Genomic DNA, 13,568 nt, shown 5'->3' with positions numbered 1-13,568 from the left:
GATATGATCAGGAGGTTCTAATATAGTCTTCTAAAGAATTATAAAATGGCATTTCATTCTGCATAACTTAGGGATATTTATCTTTTTGAGCCTATGCTATCTGAGAAAGATATTTGTTTATGGTGTCACCATGTCTTATTTTCTGACAAGGAATGTCACAAGCACTGATGGATGAATAATATGCAACAAATAATATATTTCAATTTAGCTTTTTTTCTGTTATAAATAGTGAATTTATCACAAAATTCTCAGATGGTGGTGTTTGAAATCATTCTCAGATTTCTTCAGTGATGAATTCTTCAGATTTTTCATTCACAGTGTGCTGTGAATAGTCAATTGGTTACGTTAGTGATATGCTATTGTTTCTGTTGCCTGGAGAGATGGCTTATATAACTAACACAACATGACTTGCAAATTTTACAAATGAACATACAATGTGAATGCCCTTAAATTTGAGCTTTAAATTTGTTTCTCTTGAGAATTCATTGTAACTTAATCAAATTTTGTGGAATGCAAGCAAGAACGGGTTTTGAATAGGGTCAAATCAAAATTTGCTTTCAAATTTGAACAACTATTTGTGGAAATGTTTTCCCACTTTAGAAAAATAAATATACCATTTTCTCAGTTTAAAAGAATAAATGTACCATTCATTACTTTGGATAAACACACAAAAGTTTGGGTGCTTATTCAGTCCTCTGGTTTGCAAAATGGGTCTGGAAATCTCACAAGAGCAATTTTTTTTGCAGTACAGTACACTCACATTTATCTGAATGGCCTGGAAGACATCCAAAACTTAGATAACTGGGTGTTCAGATAGACAGAAGTGCTATTTTGAGCAGCAGTTTCACTGCATGTAGGCCTATGTTAGTTCAGACTTGTCTTCACTACCAGAGAGATCAACGCCACTGCAATCGATGCAGCGGGCGTCAACTTAGCGGGTCTAGTGAAGGCCCACTAAATCGATGGTAGAGCACTCTCTGGTCGACTTCGGTACTCCATCGCCCTAAGAATAGTAAGGTAAGTAGACAGGAGACCATCTCCCATTGACGAAGCTCAGTGAAGACACTGAGCACTAATTAGCACTAACAGATGCTAAGAGACTAGTTGAGACACTATTAGCAAGTGATTTAGGGCTTGTCTTCACTACCAGGGTAAGTTGACCTAAGCTACTTCAACTCCAACTACGTTATTCACGTAGCTGGAGTAACGTAACTTAATTTGACTTACCCTGGTAATGAAGACAAGCCCTAAATCATTTGCTAATAGCATCTCAATTAGTCGCGTAGCATCTATTAGTGCTAATCAAATGTTTTGTACTTCTAATGCTTAATAATTTGTACTTATTAAAGATTAACAAAAACAACTTTGAGTTTATTAAAATACCAGAATTGTATTAAAATTATATCCCTGGTGACTTTAATACAATTCTGGTATTTTAATAAACTCGAAGTTATTTTTTTCCCTTTAATAAATACCAAGTATTAAGCATTAAAAGTACAGAGCCATTCATTCACACCAAGAGGTAATTGAGAAGTTATTAGTGGGTGGTTAACTAACTTAGGTCTATATGGAGGACACACTGTGGCTTTGGATAACTAGAATATTTGGATAAATGGGAGTGTACTCTATTTCAGCTCCTATGCTTTGGTCCTGACTGGACTAGGAAGTGAGGAGACTCATAAAAGAGTTGTTTGAATATTTTCAGACTTAATGAAAACAGATTGGGTTTCCTCTTACTTTATGTGGAGCCATATGCAGTCATTGTTTCAGATCAGTTGGATAAATGTTTTAATTTATTGTGGCAACATCTAGGAGTTGCTGTCATGGACGAAGGCCCCATTGTACTAGATGTTGTACAAACACAGAACAAAAGGATGGTCCCTGCCCCTCTTGTCTTCTACAATTTCAGTAAAAAAGAAGAGACAAGTAGATACAGAAGTTATGAGTTAACAGTCTTCAGAATCCTTTAATCTAGAAATTAAGCCATTCAAAGGATGAGGAAATAATACTCTAGTCTGCATAGAACTACCAGATGTTTTTCAGGAGGAATATCTCAGAAGTGGAGATGAGGCTTGCGTTAACCAAACCTCAGCTGCAAACACCCTAGAACTTCAGGGTGTTCAGACTTGAGGCCTGGACCCAGTCTTTGTGGTTTGACCCCACCTCTCACCAGAAATAGTACACCCAGTCCATTTCAGTGATATACTAACAATTAAATAATTAGTTTTATATTAACACCAAACTTCCAGCCATGATTAAATAACTATTTTTAAAAAAGTTTTAGCAAGTTTCTCTATTCCAAAACCACCATTACAATTAGAGATGGATCTGAATCAAAACTCCAAACAATCTCAACAGCCCCACACTTTGGTGACATTTGTCTCCAGATCTGAACTTTGCAGCTGACCCCTCTCTCGATGATGGGCCAAACCAAAAGCCAGATCTGAACACCACTGAACTCTGGGAAAGTTCAAATCCATCTTTTGTGGTTCAGGTTGATCTCTAATTAAAACAAACCAGTTTGAAAGGCAAATGTCTTAAAACCAAAACAAAACAAATGTTTCACGTGAAAAGTCTGGATTAGGCTACATTGTACCAAGTTGTGTTTTATTCTCTCACATGATGTAATGTTACTCTGTGTACCATAAAGTGACAACATGCTATAAAAAAAACATTCAAGGCAATCACTTTGAATTTAACTTTGTACAAGGTACTGTACACATGGAAATAAAGACCTGCAGACAGCCTTCCTTGGCTCTCAATTTTGGGCATAATCCATCGCCTTTCAATATTGCAGTGTACATCCCCAGTAATGCAGTATGTCTGGGATTCTTTAAAAAATCAGTTTCTGGCCCTTTTTGTATGAACCTTATGCCTCATTATGTCAGTAGTATGTGGAATATTGCCACTAATCCCTGAAAACAAATAAAAAAGTGTTGCTGTGGAAAATCCTGTTGTGTAATAGGTCAGGGAAATCCCAGCTAACTCTCCTGCTAAGAGCTTCTGTTTATATTGTAGTTAATATTACAGTGTCTGTAATAAAGCAACACAGTTGATGAATGGACAAGAGAAAAGCAAACAAAAGAGAAGGGAACATGGTTTCAGCATTACTGAAGTGCTGAAGTAAAAGTAAATCAGAGACAGAAAGGAAAAAAAAAAGAGAAAATGTTCAAGCCTCACTGCTAATGTCAGAATGTCACTGTGCACCAGTAGCTAGAAAAAGAATTTCTTGGACAGTAAGAGTTACTCAGAGAATGACAGCACAGAGATAGAACAGTGAGTATACAGTAATCACTAGTTTCTTTCCCTGTGGCCTTTGTTCTATCCCTCTATTTTTTGTACATGCCTTACAAATACCAGTAATAGGCAAACTTTGTGAAGTAGAGTTCTGTCTTTATGGATACTGATCCAGAGTATACAAACTTTTCGCCTACAGAAATTGGGCTGGAAATCTCATTAGACCAGGCTTTCTCATGGGATTTTACAGTAGTCCTGCTTTCAGGCATGGCACAAAGTCCATGAGAACAACCCCTTTCATGGTATTTCTGTCTTCCTGCTAATTGTTCAGATAATAAGACATTACGTTTATAGAACACCTTTCATTTGATGATGTCAGAGCATTTTACAAACATAAATTAAGCCTCACTGCTCCTCACTGAGATTAGAATTATCATCTGAAGTGAAAGACAGGGAAACTGTGGCTTAGAGAGGTGAAATGACTTGCCCACGGTCGCACAGGAAGTCTGTGGCAGAGCTGGGAATTGAACCCAGGTTTCCCAATCTGTGGTTCAATCATAAGACGATCTTTCCCCAGATTGAACCAGGAAGTGCAGGAGCAGGTGAAAATGAAAAGGTAGGGAAGTTCATTGAATTTATGAACATCAGTTCAGTTTGGGCTTTGGCAGGGAGACTGAGACAGAGAGGGAGGAGAATTATTTTATTTATTCAGAGCAAGTTTAATCAACCTTTAATCAATACCGATGATGCTGTTGATCTTTACTCAAAAGCAACTTTTACTTCAAATTCTTCTCTACTGGTCACATCGTGGTTTAAAAAACAATTCCCTAATACTATTTCAAGTTCTTTTTCTATGGAATTCTATAAAGCATACCTATCAAAAACAAAGCAATATTGCAGGTCTTTGCAAAGAAATGGAGAAAATCCAATCACCACAATGTTTTTTTCTTCCCTGATCTTTTATAGTTTATGAGTGGAGATCGTTAATAGCCTACACCTTTTAAATTGTCTTGAGAAATTAGGGGGAAAAGGAAGATAGGGAATTAGTACATGCCCAAGTCTTGTTCATGTTGTTGTCCTAGTTATCATACTATGATATTTAGATCAAATCAATGTGGAATACAAGGAAGATCTTGCTTTGCTATTGCTACAGAAAATCTAAAAATGTGTTTATAAACCTTAGCAGAGCAGTGGTGGGGGATCTTCATTTACCAGAAATGCTGATACATAGAGAGAAGAGAAAACAGTCCACATTTCAGGTAAAGGCCACGACTTTTATTAGTCACCTATCACAAGGTTCCACACATTTCTGCTTGAGTTATTGGTGTTGGTAACCTTCCATAATGCTGACTTCCCCATCAATGCTACCCCTATGAATGTCCCCACGAGTTAACATCCGTTAATACTCCGAACTAACCTCCTTACCAAACACCTCTCCACAAGTCCCCTGTACTGACCTCTGCCATTTGTTGAACTGTCCCACAGCCATTCACCATTACTGAAGTTTGTCTGTCTGTCTCTCTCTCTCTCTCACACACACACACATACACACACACACACACACTCAAATCACCCAAAGTTGTAACAGCTTAAAGGCTTCCATTGTAAAGATGGAAAACATTCTCAACATTAAATGTAACTGTATAGTATAACTGATGGACAGGTTCATGTTTCAAATACATTTAATTTAGATTGCAACTCAGACCAAGTAGTGCGGGGAAGCAACTTTATTGGTTGGTGGGTTCTGTGGCTGCCCTTTCAGTTGAAGTGTATATCAGCTCCTTGCCAAAGAGGAGCTCAGTCTGGTGCTAATTTTGAACTCCCAATTGCGTTTAAATTCTCAGATATCAGTGGTGGGTTGTTTTGCTATTTTTAATCTGCAGTTAGCTCCGAGGTTGTGGCAGTTAATGCTTTGTCACAAAACCTTCAGATTTAAGATTTCTTTTCTTGTGTTTTTGGGATCTCTAAAGGTATATGCTTACTATAGGTGACAAGAACATTAATTGAGGGAAAACTTCCATGTTTGGCATACGCAGTGTATATGCACAACCTTATCTGAGGGCCAAATCATCCCCTTGAACAGCACATGGAGAGGTGGCAAAGCCTCATGGGTAGCAGTCAAAAATGGACATTAAAAACAGAAGGTGGGGGAGATTTTTAGAACTCACCACTTTTTCTCCCTCGGTGGTTTGAAACCCCTTAATTTTGCGGCAGAAGCAGGATTGCCACTCTCTGTGACATCATTCCCCTCAGAACCCACAAGATAATGCTGACCCTGTCAAACACGACCTTGCATGGAAACCTCCCCTGAATGGGATGGAGGATCAGCTGGATGAGGGCAGGGTTTCCTGCTGTCACCGGGAGGCAGAGGAGTAGCAATAAAATATTGCCCATGGGTAAAATGCGTTCCTGACTTTGTGTTTTTATTGCCCAAAGCTTTTAAACCTGAGGACAATTTATTTTTAATTATGAATTGATTTCAGAGCCCGTCTGCATTTTTTGTATGAATAGCTGCAGATTCCTCCTCCCTTCCCTCTGTGTACCCATTGGGTTTCTGGGGTGCAAACAGTTTTCTAAAGAGAATCTGCCCATCCAAACACAGCTTTTACCTAAAATTTGTTTGGGGTTCTATCCCTAAGCATTCTCTTATTTACCCATCCCCAAATCCTCAAGATGCATTTGTTTCCCAGACCCACCCAAAAATGCTAAGGTCAGTTCTGACCAGAGTCTAAGTAGCAGAATTTCAGTTCGGATTAGAGTGTAAGGGGCAGAAACTGACCATTTCCACCATCTCCTCCCAAATTTGTTAATTTGTAAACTCCAATTCATCAAGATATTCCTATGGATCAAAGCATTTCAGCATGTGCTTAAATTAAAAATACGCTGAACAGGGATGGACTTCAAGTGCTTTTCTGAATTGGGGCCTCAGAGTACAGAGCAACCCTGAAAGTGCAATGCATGTCTCAGAATGCAATGCAAGGCTTATCTTTTCAGGTGTCCTATGGCACTGCCTTCTCATTCTCGCTTCCTTTTTTTTAGTCTGATTTGATGATTGTTCCTTTATGTCCCTAATAATAATAATAATTTGGATATCATGGTGATGGCTATACTGTATATTATTCAAACAGAAAAAAAATAAAGGTAAGGGTAATCAGATCTCATGCTGCAGAGCCACACAGAGTGTTAGCTAAAAGGAAGTGCAGGGCTCAGGAAGGAAATTCTGCCTATAAGGTGCCACAGGACTCTTTGTCACTTTTTAAAGATCCAGACTAACATGGCTACCCCTCTGATACTTGTCATAGTTCATTTTGTGGACTCTTTTGGATTCTACAATGCTTCGGAGGACCAGCGGACCCTCCGCAGGCAAACCGCTGGAGGCAGCCTGCCTGCCATGCTTGGGGCAGCAAAATCCCTAGAGCCGCCCCTGGTTAAAGGTGACCAGATACTTAACACAATTAATATTAACAACAAGGGGTAAATGAACACAAGCCAGGGAAATAGCGGGTTAAAGAATATTTAGATAAGTTAGATGTATTGAAGTTGGCAGAAATTGATAAAGTTGATGAAATTCAAACTAGGGTACTTAAGGAACTGGCTGAAGCAATCTTGGAACTGTTAGCAATTATCTTTGAGAACTCCTTTGAGTCCCTCGGTCTGCGCCGATTGCAGCAGCTTCCATTGGCCTGGAGCAGCAAACCGCGGCCAGTGAGAGCCACGATCGGCTGGACATGCGGACGGGGCAGATAAACAAACCGGCCTGGCCCACCAGGGGCTTTCCCTACACAAGCGGTGTCCCAAGTTTGGGAAATACTATATTAAGCAATCAGTTTGTAAGCACCTAGAGGATAATAGGGTTCTAAGGAACAGCCAGCATGGATTTGTCAAGAACAAATCATGCCAAACCAACCTAATTGCCTTCTTTGATAGGGTTACTGGCCTAGTGGATAGAAGGGAAGCAGTAGATGTGATATAGCTTGATTTTAGTGTGGCTTTTGACACAGTGCCACATGACATTCTCATAAGCAAACTAGGGAAATATAGGCATGATTAAATTACTATAAGGAAGGTGCTCAACTGGTTGAAAGACAGTATTCAAAGAGTAGTTATCAATGTTTTGCTGTCAAACTGGGAAAGTGTATCTAGTGAGGTCCCACATAGGTCAGTCCTAGGTCGGGTACTTTTCAATATTTTCATTAATGACTTGGACAATAGAGTGGAGAGTATGCTTATAAAATTTGCAGAGGACACCAAGCTGAGTGGGGTTGTAAGCACTTTGGAGGACAGGCTAGAATTCAAAATGACTTTGAGAATTGGTCTGAATTCAACAAGATGAAATTCAATGAAGACAAGTGCAATATAGTGGACTTAGGAAGGAAAAAACAAATGGACAACTACAAAATGGGGAATAACTGGTTAGCTGTACTAACTGTTGAAAAGGATCTGGGAGTTATAGTGGATCACAAACTGAACATGAGTCACAATATGATTTTGTTGCAAAAAAATGCCAATACTATTCTGGGGTGTACAGAAGTGTTGTATGTAAGACATGGGAGGTACCACCCTATTTGGCCTTAGAGTACTGTGTCCAATTATGGGTGCCACACTTTAGGACTAATAGGAGAGAGTTCAGAGGAGAACAACAAAAATGATAAAAGATTTAGAAAACATGAACTGTGCAGAAAATTTTAAAAAGCTGGGCATGTTTATTCTTGAGAAAAGAAGACTGTGTTGGGGTGGCGGGGAAGGAGGGGACCTTATAGCAATCTTCAAATATGTTAAGGCTGTTATTAAGAGGATAGGGGTCAATTGTTCTTCATGTCCACTGAAGGTAGGACATGACACAATGGACTTAATCTGCAGCAAGGGAGATTTAGGTTAGATACTGAAAAAAAATCTAATTATAAAGATTATTATCTAGTTAAGCTCTGGAATGGGCTTCCAAGAGAGATTGTGGAATCTCCATCATTGGAGGTTTTACAGAACAGGTTGGACAAACGCCTGTCTAGGTTTATTTGGTCCTGCCTCAGCTCAGGAGGCTGCACTTGCTGACTTTTTGGTCCCTTCCAGCACTACGTGTTTATGATTTGAGAGAGACAGAGAGGGAGGTTATGCTGATAATTTAAGTTCATGTTATGGTGCAATTCATTGGCAGGTAGGACCATGACATCAGAAGTGACTCAGACAGTCAGCATGCTTTAGAGCACTTGTATCCTGCAACCTTATTGTATAATTAGATAAAAAATGTACATTAAAGTGGAAAAGTCAAGCATTGAAAAGAGAGGAAATGTCAGAATTAATGTTTCCTATACAACCTTAATTCAGCCCCTTTGTGTTTATGCATTAATTACACAATTGCATATTATTTTTCCACCTACCTCATTTAGATTGAGGCAGACCCCTAACATAGAAAGTTTTATCCTGAATGGTTAAAGTTGGCAAAGTTATATGCAACTGGAGATAGGGTCTTGCACTGGGAAGTGACAGGAAACCTTAACTATAGGCCAGCTTCCAACTCTGCCTATAATGTCACTCTATACAGAACACTGATCTGCTAAAGCTAGTCTAAAAATGCAATAGCTGGAAAATTGAAATTTTCCTTTCAAATCAATTCAACAAAACATTAAACTGCATTGCCCTATTAGCACATTTCCTTGTGGGAGTTGTAGTTTGAGCCTCCATTCTCTCCTATGCACTAGGCTCCTTGGAACACTACATCACCCATAATGCAAAGTGTATTTCCTTCAGACTGAACTGTGTGAGGCATCATGGGAAGTCATTATCTGAGATATAGTCTGGCTAGGGAGGCGGCCAAACTAAACTTACCCAAGGAAAAACTTAATAATGGGAAAAGGAAATTTAATGTTGAACTTACTTGATACAAAATGTTTTGTGTCAGTCCAATAGACCAACATGAAACATTTCAATGTCAGGAATGTCAAAATGTTTTGTTTTGATTGAAAATGTCACAATGAAATGTTTCAGTATTTCCTAATAAAAATTTTGCAGAATTTTCCATTGAACAAAATTTCACCTTTTTATTCTGATGTAGAATGAAAACAAATATTTAAATTTTTGGATGTCTCATGGGATGGATATTCCAAATGTTGCTCAACTCTACCTTTTACCACTTGCTAGTTGCCTGCAATTCATACAATGCTTATTAAGTAATTATATGAACAATTTACTACTGTATTTACAACCAGGATCTCTGCTTTTAAAGCAAGAGTTCTGCCAAAGAGCTAAATGTGCAGCTGTTTTAATGAAAGCCAATGCAATTTTCTTTAAAGACGATCTATACTTTTCTTCAAACTCATGACCCTTGAAAACAAAATCTATTGAATTTCAGTTTAAATAGCTATTAGTATCTTAACAAAATTCATTGCAGAGGAAGGCAAGGTGTGTAAAATAAATGTTTACTTTAAGGATCAGGAGAAAATGATTGGTCGATAGAGAATTCCATTATAGTAGGGAGGGAGTGGAAGAGAGAGGAAAAGATGATGATATGAATGAAGCCAGATGAGCAAAGTTTCTAATAAAGTCAGCCAAAACTTTACTAAATAGTGAATCACTTCTTACAAATAAAACTGAGAATTTTCATAGTCCCTTTTCACACATGGATCAAAGTATTTCATAAATATTAATCCACACTCACTAACATCTTGAGGTTGTAATTTTACAGATTGGTAAACTGAAGCACAAAGAGATTAATACTCACATTTTCAAAAAGGTTCACTCAATTGTGAATCCTCAGTTTTGGGGTACCCAATTTCAGATTCATAGGGTCTGATTTTCAGAAATGCTGAGCACCCGCAGCTCTCAGTTGGAGGTGGGGGTATTCAGCCTGAGGGAAAATCTGGGGATAGGAGTCTCAAGTTGAAATTTGAAGCACCCACAATTAGTGGACACTCTTCAGACATTTGGAATGTGATTTGCCCAAAGCCACAGGGTGACTAGGTGGCAGAGCTAGAAACATAATCCAATAATCTTCACTTCTGTTTGCTAGACAGTATCTCCTGCCATTGGATACTCCACCTGGACATGTGCCTTTACGGTTTTAAAATCCTATATTGAACACTTACTTTCTCCTCTAAATAGTCTCTGTGATACGAGAGAGCTTAAAATTTGCAGCTAGCCTGCTTTACACCAATTTACTACTACTGGAGCAATTAAAATAACACAGTGGGTTCACTGTTCTTTTGGGTGGGAAAGTTCTTTGGTCTGACATACTTTCTACTGCTTTTTAGGAGTCCAAAGGTACAGTCCTATGGAAGGTGCCTGCCTTTATAAGGTTGATATCATATGTCCCAGTAATATACTGCAAACACAATTGATCCTTATTCATCATCTTCCTTTGTGTCTGCACCCAGAGCAGAAATGTTGATTAGGGAAAGAAGTGTGTTTTTTGAGCCATCAGTAGAAGACATTGCAGTGATGATGACACTGAGAGTCACCCCAACTTTTATTTCTGTTTCTATTCAACAGTCAACCCAGTCTGCCTGTCTCTGTTATAAATGGTGTCTCGCTGTTTTTTGATTCAGTCTAATTAAGAGAAGGACTTCTCTGTAAACATTCTCACTAAGATTATGCCCAAGCTCCAGAATGATTCATCTCCTAGTATATAGACTGGAGTCCATTAAGAACTAGAATTTTTTTCACCCACAGCTGTTAAATTTGTCATGTTATTTATGTTATTTTCTATTTGAACTAAATGAAATACTGCAAATACCATGGTAAACATCAGTTTTTGTACAAAGGCCCCCAGTATCTAGCTGCCGTTAAGATAACCGTGAACTCAGGTTGAAGATTTGATTGAGGCTGGCACCATGTTGTTTTCTGGAGGCTGTGAATTAGTGGAGATTTAAATTGAATGAATATGCGCTGCATGCTTTTATCATGACATTTCAAATATCATAGTTTTGCAGCTATCATAGAGTTGAAAATTTATGTGATTTTTTAAGAAGCCACCTCTTGAGGTGAACTACGGGAGCCACTTTATATTATCAATTCAGATGTCAAGTTCAGATTGTTGAGACCAAGTTTCTTACTGATGGTTTGCTTGAATGTTAATAGGCTGGACTCCCACTCATCTGAAGATAAGAAAAGATCCAGATAAATATCGCAGCCCACGGTTCAATCCAGTCCCCAAATGACTGACAAATGCCTTCATCACTATAGCGCCTATTTCTATGTTAAAGATGATTCTTCTCTTTCTTTTGATAAAGTCTGTCTTACTCCATATTACATTAAACATTATCTAATTACTGCTCATTTTTCCCTCCAAATTGTTTCCAGATCTCTGATTCCCTTTTTCTCCCCATGTTACTTATGGACTTTAAGGCCAGAAAGGACTATCATGATCATCTAGTCTGACCTCCTGCACATTGCAGGCCACAGAACCTCACCCCCCGCCCCACCTGTAATAGACCCATAACCTCCGGCTGAGTTACTGAAGTCCTCAATTCATGATTTAAAGACTTCAAGTTACAGAGAACCCACTATTTACATTACTTGTTTTATTGGCTTAAACACAAATACATAAAGATAGATTTTCTTACAATAAACATACAATTAATGTGACATATTAACATGTATTAAGTATAATGAACATATAAATAACCATGTAAATAAGAAAATAAAAATGAGACTGTGAAAAGAGAAAGAAATGGCACCAGAAAAGGAAAGGAAAACAGAAAGGTAGAAGTTTGAACACATTAAACCAAACTATTTGGATTCATTTAGGGTTCCTCATTTTATTGATTTGCTGATAGAAATCACAATCACACTTGTATTACAGTGCTATCAGTGCTGACTGTCCTCATATATTGGAAGTCTTCCACTTTTATGAAAAGGCATGCTTTTTATATTGGCTAGCTTATTGAAAGTACCATTGTACTGGATGCATGTGTCTAGGCAATGGATTTCTTTTTGGAAAATAATACCATTGACTACTTGCAACACTCTTGGTAGGAGTTTTTATGAATATTTGGCATGTCAGTTAAACTCCCATCATAGCCAAGTGTAGAGATTACTAAATCCATCTGCAGGCCTGAATCCAGAACTAAATCAAACTTATCTATGGCTTGCATCCAAAAATAACTCACTGGCTGGCCCTCCTACAACATGTGTGATAACATGCCATTCATTTCCCCACACTACCAGCTCTTGTTGACACATCTTGAGCCCACTTTTCATATTCTCTTTGGAGACCAGTGTACCCAAAACAATTTTTTCCTAAACTTTTTCTGAGATCCAATATGGATTTAATCACACTGAGTCCACACAGTCACCGTTTTTCTTACTGGTCTCTTCAGTGCAGAGCTTCTTCCCCTTTCTCCCCTCACCCACAATTTGTAATTGTGGTCATCATCTTAATTATCTACTGTATATATGCAAATGTTCTGCATTGCTTTGTGCCCATTTTTTCCCAAGCGGCTTACAATTTGGTTCACCTGGCAACGTTGGTGCAATAAAATCCATGCCCTGATTACTGTGGTCCTTAAAATCCTAGAGCGTTTCCTTTTATTTATTTATTTTTAGGGTAGGGCAGAAGATGGGTGAGTTATGTATGCGGGAGGCGGAGGGGGGGATTCTAAACTCTGCAGACATTATTATTCTCTTAAACCAACACTGCAGAGAAGCTTAATGTCATCTCACAGGCATTCTTTCAAGATGTCAGAGATTCACAAATCCACACAAAAGTTAATAGATGTAAAAAGCCTTCAAAATGCCCTTGTTTCTTGCCCTGTAATTTGCTGATTCTTTACAACCATCAGGTGGCTGTCGCAATCGTTTGAGTTAGTTTCCCCCACACCAAATCTCAAAGGTTTTCCTTGAAATATATTCAGAGATGTGAAATACAGTCAGATGAACAATTCTAAAACCAATCATTTTCCAGGTCTGGCACAGGGGTCATCTGCAGATCAATTCTGACATCTTGTCAGCTACACCCTCCACAGACACTTTCATCTTCCAGCCCTCATTTTTGCCCTGGATTTACCCCTGATAAGAGAAGTAATTTATGAGCCATGCAATACTTAGAGTTTCAGAGGGAATGGTCAATACACAAAGCATTATCTTGCATAATCTTCTTTCAAAGAACAATAGTAAATCTCACTTTTGCCATTTACTCTGGCTCCATTCTTCAGAGGCTGCCCTGGCTTCCTCTTTTGCTTCCAGGTGTTGTTAATGATCTATAAAATCTGCTCTGGTTTAGATCCTAGCTTCGTGAGAAATTGCCTCTATGCCCAGGCACCATTGTGGCAAATGAGCCTTCTAGTCTGGAGTTCCCTTCCACCAATGATCTGATAGAGCCAGAGTTTGTTAACCTTTGG

General features: G+C 38.5%; 1 protein-coding gene and 1 long non-coding RNA gene across 4 annotated transcripts in view; one reads left to right on the top strand and one right to left on the bottom strand.

Annotated features, from left to right (window-relative positions):
* Positions 1-13,568, bottom strand: part of WNT7B (Wnt family member 7B) — a 144,692-nt gene that overhangs the window by 35,172 nt on the left and 95,952 nt on the right. The window lies entirely within an intron of this gene.
* The window catches only part of LOC120395548, a 31,860-nt gene that overhangs the window by 4,047 nt on the left and 14,245 nt on the right, over positions 1-13,568 (top strand). Inside the window, exon 4 of one of the 2 annotated variants that reach the window (XR_005592691.1) lies at positions 11,308-11,379. The exons of the other annotated variant lie outside the window; for it this stretch is intronic. This is a non-coding gene — a long non-coding RNA (uncharacterized LOC120395548). Of the gene's footprint in view, positions 1-11,307; positions 11,380-13,568 lie in introns of those variants that run through there. 2 annotated transcript variants of the gene reach the window in all.

Source organism: Mauremys reevesii, linkage group 1, assembly GCF_016161935.1.
Source record: "Mauremys reevesii isolate NIE-2019 linkage group 1, ASM1616193v1, whole genome shotgun sequence".
NCBI classification, from domain to species: Eukaryota; Metazoa; Chordata; order Testudines; family Geoemydidae; genus Mauremys; species Mauremys reevesii.
Note: the sequence above shows the minus strand (reverse complement) of the source record. Positions and strands in the feature narration are given on the sequence as shown.